We start from the raw sequence: 13,283 nt of genomic DNA, 5'->3' as shown, positions 1-13,283 counted from the left end.
GAGCTGACTCATTTGAAAAGATCCTGATGCTGGGAAAGATTGAAGATGAGAGGAGAAGGCGACAACAGAGGATTAAATGGCTGTATGGCATCACTGACTCAATGGACACGAGTTTGAGTAGACTCTGGGAGTTGGTAATGGACAGGGAGGCCTGGCATGCTGCAGTCCATGGGGTCGCAAAGAGTTGGACACGACTGAGCTACTGAACTGAACTGAGACACAAACAAAATAGGAGACTCCTGGATCAGAAACAAAGGCCCTTATTACTCATGGCAGCAAGGAGCATAAGCATCATGTTTTCACAGTTTCTCCTTACCTCCCCAAGTCTCACGATGTAAACATGGAGGGGCTCAGATGAATGCTAAGCACGCAGTTTGGGAACACTGAACTTAACCTATGTCTTTTATAGGAGTGGGATACCAAGGAACACTTAGGAATGTGCTGAACTTAGTTAACCAGTCTCTTTAATAGCAAGCAATTGGTAAGCCTGTTCTTTGTTCCAGAAAGATACATTACTTCATCCTCCAGGGTTGTGTAAACACAGTGCTGAGAAATGGCCTGGGTGAAGATCAATCAAGGCCACCCTCAATAAGAATGCAAAGGGACACACAGGGGTCCATGGCAAATTTCCTGTCCCAAGTTATTGTATCCCTTGACCGTATATATTCTCAGCCAAACTTGAGTATGTCACTCCATTGACCACCTGCTTAAACTGCCCAACAGACCCTGGGACCAAACCTGCTCAATGTGCCTCAGTTCAGTTCAGTTCAGTCGCTCAGTCATGTCCGACTCTTTGCGACCCCATGAATCGCAGCACGCCAGGCCTCCCTGTCCATCACCATCTCCCAGAGTTCACTCAAACTCATGTCCATCGAGTCGGTGATGCCATCCAGCCATCTCATCCTCTGTCGTCCCCTTCTCCTCCTGCCCCTAATCCCTCCCAGCCACAGAGTCAGCTCTTCGCATGAGGTGGCCAAAGTACTGGAGTTTTAGCTTCGGCATCATTCCTTCCAAAGAAATCCCAGGGCTGATTTTCTTTAGGATGGACTGGTTGGATCTCCTTGCAGTCCAAGGGACTCTCAAGAGTCTTCTCCAATACCATAGCTCAAAAGCATCAATTCTTCAGTGCTTAGCTTTCTTCACAGTCCAACTCTCACATCCATACATGACCACAGGAAAAACCATAGCCTTGACTAGATGGACCTTTGTTGGCAAAGTAATGTCTCTGCTTTTCAATATGCTGTCTAGGTTGGTCATAACTTTTCTTCCAAGGAGCAAGCGTCTTTTAATTTCATGGCTGCAGTCACCATCTGCAGTGACTTTGGAGCCCCCCCAAAATAAAGTTAGCATTAATTAAGGTTAATATCAATAAGATTTCATAAGCAGAAGACAGAAGCTAACCAGCAGTACTGACCTCAATCATACCTCCCAGGATCCCACACACAACTAACTGTTAACTATTATTGGGAGCAGAGGGTGTTATTTAAGACATGGAGGATGTAGTCTGAAGTCATTCTGTTATCCATTATGAATCATGCAATCTTGACTGGCTAATCTCTAGTGTCATTGCCAATGGGGCAATAGAGGAGCAAAAACCAACCCTCATCCACAATGGAGAGTCCATGGCTATCTCTCCCCTACATACAAAGAGCCCAAAGATCACAAGTCACTCCCATTTGGGGATTGTTATTAACCTTGATTTGGATCACATGTGTTTGGTTGAGAACCATGGGCTCTGTCACTGGGTTGTGGTAGACTTGAGAGTTGTACATGGCGTAACCCAAGGCCCCTCAGTTGTCAGGAGAAGCATGAATTTGTATCAATCTCATTTTTAAAAGATTGTGCTCGTCTGGTGTTCATACATGTACAAGGCAGAGTCCATTCCTGGGAGCTGCCGTCAATGCATCGATGCCATTAGGCATAGCAAAATAAATGGTTCAGGAATGGGTGAATTTTTCTGTTTTCATAGCACGTGGACAGGGATGACAGGCACAGCAACAGGTCACATTGCCAGCCACTGCAGTTTCTTGATGCAGGCAGACCATATGATTTTTGTTGCCAGGCTGCAATGTAGGCTCTTTGTAGGGGACAAAGAGAGCATTCATTGCTATTGGTTTGGGCCTCACTCAAAAAATGCTGATTTGTGGGTTAGTTGATATAAAGGACCAAATAGAATGCCCAAGTGAAGCACATACTGTCTCTAGTTGCCCCAAAGTCCAAGAAGCAAAATCTCCTTTTTGGCTGCAGGGAGTGGGGAAGTGGAGCAGACACATAGCACTTTTTCCTGGGGTGCCAGAAAAATAGAAGGTTGTGAATCTGCACATTTAAGTCCAAGAAACTTCACTTAGAAAGCAAGCCTCTGAATTTATCAGCCACCTACTGGTGTGTATGATAGTCAGGGACCTTAAAACAAAGCCTTCTGACTTGCCAACCAACAGGGCATCACCTGTTGGGTGAAAACTTTGAAATCAGAGGGTAAAGGCACCCATGCTAAATCCTGGCTCACCCATGTGTGACAAATGATAGGGAACTCATATCATAAGCATGTCTTTATTGTCTGCACTTTTGTGATTGGGATAATCTCCAAGGACCCTTACAAGTGAAAGTGTTAGTCACTCAATCATGTCCAACTCTTTGTGACCCCGTGGGCTATAGCCCACCAGGCTCCTCTGTCCATGGAATTCTCCAGGCCAGAATACTGGAGTGGGTAGCCATTCCCTTCTCCAGGAGATCTTCCCAACCCAGGGATCGAACCCAAGTCTCCCACACTGCAGGCAGATTCTTTACTGTCTGAGCCACCAGGGAAGCCCTTGACACTTATAGGTTGGCAGTATAAGCATATAGCATCTCAATTCCTACTATTCATTCAGATGTACAAGCAACAGCAGCACACTGAATTAGTTCCACCCATAAGGTCAAATTAGCTTTTCTTCCCCATTGAGATACTGGCCCAAATCCCATCAGTTAAATCTGAGCATCACTGGACCAGATAGGATGGTGACTTGGGTGCCTATATTCAAAGAAGCTAGAGAAATGTGAGTCCCTTCACTCCCTGAAGCTCCTGGGTATATTTGTGCAGAGTGTGTATGGCCTTCAGTCCTTCTTGGGGACCGTGAGACTGAGACCCAATAATTTGGTTTCTTAGAGTATCAGGACTTTCCTGAGGTCAGGAAAAAGGGCAGGGTGGGGGCAGGGTGGGATCAGAGGGCGCAGAGGGAGAGAGCAGCTCCTCCCTGTGGACGAGGAATGTCACGTGCCACATGACAGTAAGCAAAGGGTGCTGTGGCCGTCAAGCCATCTGCCACTGTAGTCGCCCTGGACTGTGCACCCAGAGGGGATTCAGGATGGACAAAACCAGGATGGTGGCCCTAGAGAGCTAAGGTGTATATCAGAGGAATAATTTCAGTGAGCCCAGTCTCCTGCATCTCCCCATACACAGAAAAGCACTAAATCCATTCACTTATGTCAGGTTTTCTTCAATTAATAGGAATCTTTTGATGTTCCAACTACCTGCTTTTTGTTGCAAAAACTTATATATTGTGGCACTTCTCTTACCTCTGTGGACCAATCCCTATGAGTTAAGAGGCTGTCTTCTGGGTGTAAGTCTTCAGTTTTGTCCATCAAATAAAGCATAATTCCCAACTTTTAGGTTGTACTTTTTTTTTCAGTCGACATCCCCAGTAGGTGAAGCTTTGCACTGACTTCTGACTTGAAGTGGCTCTGTGTTCTCACCAAAGCTCTGTGTTCTCACCACTAACAGCATTAACTCTAGCAGCTACAATGTACTGCCCTTTGAGTGGACCACAGGGCTTGCCCACCCGTTGTCACAAAGACATCTGTTTCTTGTCCCAACTGAGGATGAGAATACCGTCCCACACCTTGTTTCAATCCCACCAATCATTGTGCAGCTTCTAAGTATTAATAGGTAGGGCAATCCAGGACTCCCACTTCCTCCCCTTCACCCAGCACTTGGGGCTTCCCTTGTGGCTCAGCTGGTAAAGAATTCACCTGCAATATGGGAGACCTGGGTTCGATCCCTGGGTTGGGAAGATCCCCTGGAGAAGGGAAAGGCTACCCAGTCCAGTATTGTGGCCTAGAGAAATACAGGAACTGTATAGTCCATGGGGTTGTAAGGAGTCGGACACGGCTGAGCGACTTTCACTCACTCACTCACCCGATACTTGGGTGAGAGCATTCCCTTTGATCAGTTCCTGTGCCATCTTGCCTGTCCCCTAACTTCACCCTTTCCCTTCAGAGAGCCAAGTCTGTCAGCTATCCTTTTTAAAATTTTTTCTCTTTTGGCTGCACTGCCAGCATGTGGGATCTTTGTTCCCCAACAAACCCACATCCCCTGCATTGGATAGCAGATTCTTCCAATGGGTCACCAGGGAAATTCCAGCTCCCATCCATTTGTTGCCCAAACTGGAGAAGTGTGAGCGGTCTGAGACTCTGTCCTGCTCACAGCCTGGTACGTGGCCTACCACAAGTTGTCTGAGTGTCAGCAGAGGGCACGAGACTCCTGGGTCAGGGACAAAGGTCTTTATTACTGCACAGCAGGCAGCGTGAGTTCTATACCAAACCCTCATGTTCCCAAAAGCCCCAGGAAGCATGCAGGCAGACCTAGATGGATATTGCACATGAAATGGACAATATATCCCAGCTGAGAAATGGGCATTTAGGAAACCTCTTCCATTAAGGGGCTTCAAGCAAGCCTGTAAACCTTTGTCCTGGAAGAAGATGTTATCTTCCTTATGTAGCTGTTTAGTTGCTCAGTCTTTTGCAACCCCGTGGACTGTTTCCACCAGGCTCCTCTGTCTGTAGGATTCCCAGACAAGAATACTGGAGTGGATTGCCATTCCCTTCTCTAGGGGATCTTCCTGACCTGAGGATCAAACATATGTCTCCAGCATGGGCAGACAGATTCTTTACCACTGAGTCACCAGGGAAGCCCTATCTTCCTCATATTGGATGGAAAACGAAGCTGCCCTCTCTGGGGTGACACTGTTTCTACCATTCAGCCTATACAAGCATCCTTGAAAAAACTGTTCAGAATAAAAACTGTCTGTGCCTCAGTGAAAAAAGACACGCAGAAATGACAGCTCTATATGGAATTGTCTCCAACACTTGTAATCCTATTTTTTTTTATTCTGGTAAGATATACAGGAAATGTACCATAGTAACAATTTTTAAGTGTGTAGTTCAGAGACATTAAGTACAGCCACAATGTTGTAGACCTATCCCCACTATCCATTTCCAGAACTGTAACATTACTTTTAATGCACTGCTGGTCTTAATTTTCCAGTATTAAATTTGGGTTATAGTCATCTTTTGTGTGAAAGCAGCAATGTCTGGCTCTGATGTCATAGTTATTCTAGTGTCCTAGAAGGGGTAGTGAAATTGCCTTTTTCCCATGTCCTGGAAACTTTTGGATTACACGGCAATTGTTGGCTCCCTGAAAATTTGTTAGAACTGACTCATGAAATCACCTGGGTAGGTGTCTTTTTTAGAAGAAAACATTTAGTTCAGTTCAGTTGCTCAGTTGTGTCTGACTCTTTGTGACCCCATGGACTGCAGTACACCAGGCTTCCCTGTCTATCACCAACTCCTGGAGTTTACTCAAACTCATGTCCGTTGAGTCAGTAATGTCATCCAACCAACTTATCCTCTGTGGTCACCTGCTCCTCCTACCTTCAATCTTTCCCAGCATCAGGATCTTTTCAAATGAGTCAATTCTTTGCATCAGGTGGCCAAAGTATCGGAGTTTCAGCTTCAGCATCAGTCCTTCCAATGAACACCCAGGACTGATTTCCTTTAGGATGGACTGGTTGGATCTCCTTGCTGTCAAAGGGACTCACAGGAGTCTTCTCCAACACCACAGTTCAAAAGCATCAATTCTTCAGCAATCAGCTTTCTTTAGAGTCCAACTCTCACATCCATACATGACTACTGGAAAAACCATAGCTTTGATTAGATGGACCTTTGTTGGCAAAGTAATGTCTCTGCTTTTTAATATGCTGTCTAGGTTGGTCATAACTTTCCTTCCAAGGAGTAAGCATCTTTTAATTTCATGGCTGCAGTCACCATCTGCAGTGATTTTGAAGCCCCCAAAATAAAGGCTGTCACTGTTTCCATTGTTTCCCCATCTATTTGCCATGAAGTGTTGGGACCAGATGCCATGATCTTAGTTTTCTGAATGTTGAGCTTTAAGCCATTTTTTTCACTCTCCTCTTTCACTTTCATCAAGCGGCTCTTTAGGTCTTCTTCACTTTCTGCCATAAAGGTGGTGTCATCTGCATATCTGAGGTTATTGATATTTCTCCTGGCAATCTTGATTCCAGACTGTGCTTCATCCAGCCCAGAAAACATTGGACCACCTTTTTAATTTCTCCTACAAATACTCATCTATTAAAAAAAAAAATTCAGCTATTCTGATCTTCTCCCCCTTCTCAAATCAGTTTTGGAAATTCAGATTTTTTTCTGGAAAATCTATTTCATCTATGTTTTTAAAAATCCATACTGTAATTATTTCTCTTTTTTTGTGAAATGCCTATTTTTTGTGTATCTCTTCACTGATTGACCTTTTCCTAAGAATCAATTTTTTTTTTTTTGCTGATCAAATCTACTGTTTGATTTGTTTTTCATTGATTAACTCTTGCTTTCACACCTTCCATCTTTCTGCTTTCTTTGCTTTTATTTGTTTTTCAGCCTGGAGCTGTACACTTAGTGTACTTTTAATCTTTCTTAAATTTCTTCCAAGAACCCTGGGCTATACCTCCTAAGGTATTTTGTCATTTCCTTTTGTTATTGCTTTCTAAATAGATTCCAAATTCAGTTAAGGATTATTCATTAACTGTGATTATTATATAATTCACCATCCAAATTGGGATACTTTTAGAGTGAAATATACATATTATGTCCAGGCAGTAAGTGTAAGCTAGGACTATTTTGGGTGAACCAGAAAGTATGATCACTCTATTTTTAACATGAATTATTTAAAAGGAAGTTTAAAATTTTTCACATTGGATTTTGTTACAGATTTCTAATTTATTGAATTTTAATCACAGAATGTGGCCTACATGGATTTTGTTTTTTGAAATTTGTTGAGATTTTGTGAGGCAGTGCTAAAACTTGGTACATTTTTGTGACTGTGCCAAATGGTTTTGCACAGAAAGCATATTTTCTGTTTGTTGGATATACCTTTCTTGATATATTTTATATCAAGCTTGCTAGGTGGCACTAGTGGTAAAGAAGCCACCTGCCAATGCAGGAGACAGAAGAGACATGGGTTCGATCCCTGGGTGGGGAAGGTCTGGTGGAGAAGGGCATGGCAACCCATTCCAGTACTCTTGCCTGGAGAATACCATGGACAGGGGAGCCTGGCAGGCTACAGTCCATAGGGTCGCACAGAGTTGGACACGACTGAAGTGACTTACACACACATCTTCGTCTATGTGATATGACAATTGCTAAGAAAGGTTTAAAGCTCTCCCACTATCACTATAGATTATTAACTTTTCCTTTTCTTTTTCAGTTTTTAGATTAAATAATTCAAAATTTCTATTGTTAGATACATAAATTTTCAAGAGTGTTATTTTCTGTTGTTTGCAATGGCACCCCACTCCAGTACTCTTGCCTGGAAAATCCCATGGACGGAGGAGCCTGGTAGGCTGCAGTCCATCAGGTTGCTAAGAGTCGGACACGACTGTGCGACTTCACTTTCACGCATTGGAGAAGGAAATGGCAACCCACTCCAGTGTTCTTGCCTGGAGAATCCCGGGGACGGGGGAGCCTGGTGGGCTTCCCTCTATGGGGTCGCACAGAGTCGGACACGACTGAAGGGACTTAGCAGCAGCAGCAGCAGCAGCTTGTACCTTATAACATTTGATACTCGTCACCTTATAATCTCTTTTGTCAGATATTAATGTTGTTAGTTACTCTTGCTTCTCTTTTTGAACAGCTTTATTGAGATATAATTTATATATCCCCATAAAGTACACCTATTTAAATTGTATGATTTGATGATTTTTAGTATACTCACAGCATTGTACAGTCATTACCACCATTAATTTTAGAAACATCACATCTATTAAGTGATGCTCCATTCTCCCCTCTCATTCCCCATTAACCATAATCTACTACTGTCTCTATAGATTTGCCTGTCTGGATGGACATTTGATATAAATGGAATCATAGCATGTGGTCTTTTACACCTAGCTTCTTTCATTTAGCATGATTTCAACGTTTATCTGTGTAGTACCATGTATTCGTACTTCTTTCATTTTTATTGCCAAATATTCCTTTGTATATAGGCTAAAAAAGATGTCCTTTTCATTATAGGGGACTGGAATGCAAAAGTAGTAAGTCAAGAAACGCCTGGAGTAACAGGCAAATTTGGCCTTGGAATACGGAATGAAGCAGGGCAAAGGCTAATAGTTTTGCCAAGAGAACGCACTGGTGATAGCAAACACCCTCTTCCAACAACACAAGAGAAGACTCTACACATGGACATCACCAGATGGTCAACACCAAAATCAGATTGATTATAATCTTTGCAGCCAAAGATGGAGAAGCTCTATACAGTCAACAAAAACAAGACCGGGAGCTGACTGTGGCTCAGATCATGAACTCCTTATTGCCAAATTCAGACTGAAATTGAAGAAAGTAGGGAAAACCACTAGACCATTCGGGTATGACCTAAATCAAATCCCTTACGATTATACAGTCAAAGTGAGAAATAGATTTAAGGGATTCGATCTGATAGAGTGCCTGATGAACTATGGACTGAGGTTCATGACATTGTACAGGAGACAGGGATCAAGACCATTCCCATGGAAAAGAAATGCAAAAAAGCAAGATGGCTGTCTGGGGAGGCCTTACAAATAGCTGTGAAAAGAAGAGAAGCGAAAAGCAAAGGAGAAAAGGAAAGATATAAGCATCTGAATGCAGAGTTCCAAAGAATAGCAAGAAGAGATAAGAAAGCCTTCCTTGGAGATCAATGCAAAGAAATAGAGGAAAACAACAGAATGGGAAAGACTAGAGATCCCTTCAAGAAAATTAGAGATACCAAGGGAACATTTCATGCAAAGATGGGCTCAATAAAGGACAGAAATGGTATGGACCTAACAGAAGCAGAAGATATTAAGAACAGGTGGCAGGAATACACAGAAGAACTATACAAAAAAGATCTTCACAACCTAGTTAATCACAATGGTGTGATCACTCACCTAGAGCCAGACATCCTGGAATGTGAAGTCAAGTGGGCCTTAGAAAGCATCACTATGAACAAAGCTAGTGGAGGTGATGGAATCCCAGTTGAGCTATTTCAAATCCTGAAAGATGATGCTGTGAAAGTGCTGCACTCAATATGCCAGCAAATTTGGAAAACTCAGCAGTGGCCACAGAACTGGGAAAGATCAGTTTTCATTCCAATCCCAAAGAAAGGCAATGCCAGAGAATGCTCAAACTACCACACAATTGCACTCATCTCACACGCTAGTAAAGTAATGCTCAAGATTCTCCAAGCCAGGCTTCAGCAATATGTGAACCATGAACTTCCAGATGTTCAAGCTGGTTTTAGAAAAGTCAGAGATCAAATTGGCAACATCTGCTGGATCATCGAAAAAGCAAGTGAGTTCCAGAAAAACATCTATTTCTGCTTTATTGACTATGCCAAAGCCTTTGACTGTGTGGATCACAATCAACTGTGGAAAATTCTGAAAGAGATGGGAATACCAGACCACCTGACCTACCTCTTGAGAAATTTGTATGCAGGTCAGGAAGCAACAGTTAGAACTGGCCATGGAATAACAGACTGGTTCCAAATAGGAAAAGGAGTTTGCCAAGGCTGTATATTGTCACCCTGCTTATTTAACTTATGTGCAGAGTACATCATGAGAAACGCTGGGCTGGAAGAAGCACAAGCTGGAATCAAGATTGCCAGGAGAAATATCAGTAACCTCAGATATGCAGATGACACCATCCTTATGGCAGAAAGTGAAGAGGAACTAAAGAGCCTCTTGATGACGGTGAAAGAGGAGAGTGAAAAAGTTGGCTTAAGGCTGAACATTCAGAAAATGAAGATCATGGCATCTGGTCCCATCACTTCATGGGAAATAGATAGGGAAACAGTAGAAACAGTGTCAGACTTTATTTTTTTGGGCTCCCAAATCACTGCAGATGGTGACTGCAGCCATGAAATTAAAAGATGCTTACTCCTTGGAAGGAAAGTTATGACCAACCTAGATAGCATATTAAAAAGCAGAGACATTACTTTGCCAACAAAAGTCAGTCTAGTCAAGGCTATGGTTTTTCCAGTAGTCATATATGGATGTGAGAGTTGGACTGTGAAGAAGGCTGAGCGCCGAAGAATTGATGCTTTTGAACTGTAGTGTTGGAGAAGACTCTTGAGAGTCCCTTGGACTGCAAGGAGATCCAACCAGTCCATTCTGAAGGAGATCAACCCTGGGTGTTCTTTGGAAGGAATGATGCTAAAGCTAAAACTTCAGTACTTTGGCTACCTCATGCGAAGAGTTGACTCATTGGAAAAGACTCTGATGCTGGGGAGGGATTGGGGGCAGGAGGAAAAGGGGACAACAGAGGATGAGATGGCTGGATGGCATCACCAACTCGATGAACATGAGTTTGAGTGAACTCCGGGAGTTGGTGATGGACAGGGAGGCCTGGCGTGCTGCAATTCATGGGGTTGCAAAGAGTCAGACACGACTGAGGGACTGAACTGAACTGATAGGCTAATAAAAAATATTAGCCGTTGTATAAAGGCTAATAACACCTTTTGTTTAATCCATTCATTAGTTGACAGACATTTCGATCATTTCCACTTTGGCCATTGTAAGTAATACTACTATAAACATTCATGTTTTGTGTGGCTATGTACTTTCATTTCCTTCGGTGTGTACCTGGAAGTGGAATTTCTGGGTCACAGGCAACCTCCACATTTAACATATTTCAGAACTGCCAACTATTTCCTAAATGGCTAAACCATTTTATGTTACACCAGTGAGGTTCCAGTGTTTCTACATCCTCACCAACAATTGTTATTATCTCTCTTTTTTATTATTGCTATCCTGGTGGTATAAAGTGGTATTTTATTGTGGTTTCGATTTGCATTTCCCTGATGCTTAACAGCATTGAGCATCTTTTCATGTGCTTATTGACTGTTTGCTTATATTTTTGCCAGAGAATTGTCTGAGGTCCCTTACCCATTTAAAAATTGAGATATTTATCTTTTAAACTATTGAATTGTACAAGTTCTTTATATATTCTGCATACATATATAATTTGCAAATACATGGATCCCCTGATTTTCAAGTTTGATTTATGCCACTTCATTGTATCAGTACTTGCTTTTGGCGACTGAAAGAAATCCAAAGAGGATATTCACCTTCACAAAAAAAAGGCAAAGGTAAAAATAACATTCAGTGTTTTTTTATAGCTAGCTCTTATGGAAAAGATGTGCATTCCAAGTAGTGTGAGTGGCATTGCCAAGCTCCTTCCCCAGCAACTACACGCTGTATCTTGGCATCAAGCTGCATTAATTTGAACTGTGTCTGTGATTATCTGTGCTTTATCTTTTTCATTGAAGTATAGTTGATTTACAATGTGTTAATTACTGCTATACAGAAAAGTGCTAAGTTATACATGTTAATATATATACATTCTTTTTTAATATACTCTCCCATTATGGCTTATCATAGGATATTGAATAAAGTTTTCTGTGCCACACAGTAGGACTTTGTTGTTTAACTCCTTTATCTTGATTTATTTTGTGTGTCCATTAGCAAGATGTGTCTAAGGTATATGCCGCTTTGCTTTACACCACTGTGGTGTATGAAAGCTTTCATAGGAATGCTCTGCTTTCAGACGCAGAGGAAATCTTTTTATTTTGCTACCTTAAGGGCCATATTTTCACTCTCTTGATACTATTTGCTTCAAAAAATTTTAAAAAAGCTTTACATTTTGATGCAGTCTAGTTTTATTTTTCCTTTTTGCCTGTGCTATTGGTGTTTTATCTAAGAAAACATTCTCTAACCCAGGGAGGTGAAGATTACTCCCTATGCTTTGTTTGAGCAGCTTTATACTTTTGGCTTTTACTTTTAGATCTATATTTTGAATTAATTTTTGTATATGGTGAGAGACAGTGGTCTAGCTTCATTGTTTAGCTGGAACATTGTTTTGCTAGAAGTGTTAATATTCAGTTGTCTTTATGTGCTTTCTTTTTATTAGTATTTGCCTATTATACTTTGTCATTAGTTTTTGAGATCATTATAACTTTGTAATTTACTTTATTGAGATATACTTAGTTCCCCAACCAGGGATCAAACCCCTGAACCCCACACTGGCAGTGCAGTCTTAACTGCTGGACCAGCAGGGAAGTCTCTGAAATATACTTGATTTACAATGTTGTGTTGATTTTTATTCTATAGCAAAGTGATTCAGTCATACATATATATGTATGTATGTACATACATACATATATATATATATACATTCTTTTTCACATTCTTTTAAAAATATTTATTTACTTGGCTGCTCTGGATCTTAGTTGTGGTATCCAAGATCTTTAGGTGTGGCATGTGAACTCTTAGTTGGGGCATGTGAGACTGAGTTCCCTGATCAGGGATTGAACTGGGGCTCCCTGCATTGGAATTGAAGAGCCTTAGCCATTGGCACTAGGGAAGTCCTCTTTTTCATATTCTTTTCCATTAAGGTTTATCACAGGAATAACTTTATAATTGATGGAAGATATGTAACATGCACCAATTATCCTCAGTTTTACAGACTTGTGGAAAAGTCTGAAGTTAAGTGAATTACTCACAAACCCACGCACAGAACAGAAAGTCAGTACTATAACAAAGAGTCGGACACGACTGAGCGACATTTACTACTTTACTAGCTACTGAACAACTATTGATAGGATAGGCGTTTTCTAAGTCTCACCCCATCCCAAGAGTCACTGCCTGCCCTTTGAGTCATTTAAATACGTCCCCCTCATTCACCTTGAACTCTGAATATTCACAACAGCCCTTGACCTGGAGTGATCAGGAGGGAATTACTAACCTTATGCTTGACTAATGGAAACTTTCAGAACAATGGGCTGTTGGGAAGATGACAAGGTTCTGAAGAAGTTGCCAGGGACAATCAAGACACTGTCTACACCACAATATTTCTACTAGTTTAGCTTTTTCCTATCTTTATTTGTTACCTGTATAAATTTTATTTGCACAATTATTCTCCCATTCATTTCATTGGTCTCCTCTTAGTGA

Source organism: Bos grunniens, chromosome 6, assembly GCF_055505025.1.
Source record: "Bos grunniens cultivar Pamir isolate PY7600 chromosome 6, Bosgru_T2T1.0, whole genome shotgun sequence".
NCBI lineage: Eukaryota > Metazoa > Chordata > Mammalia > Artiodactyla > Bovidae > Bos > Bos grunniens.
Note: the sequence above shows the minus strand (reverse complement) of the source record.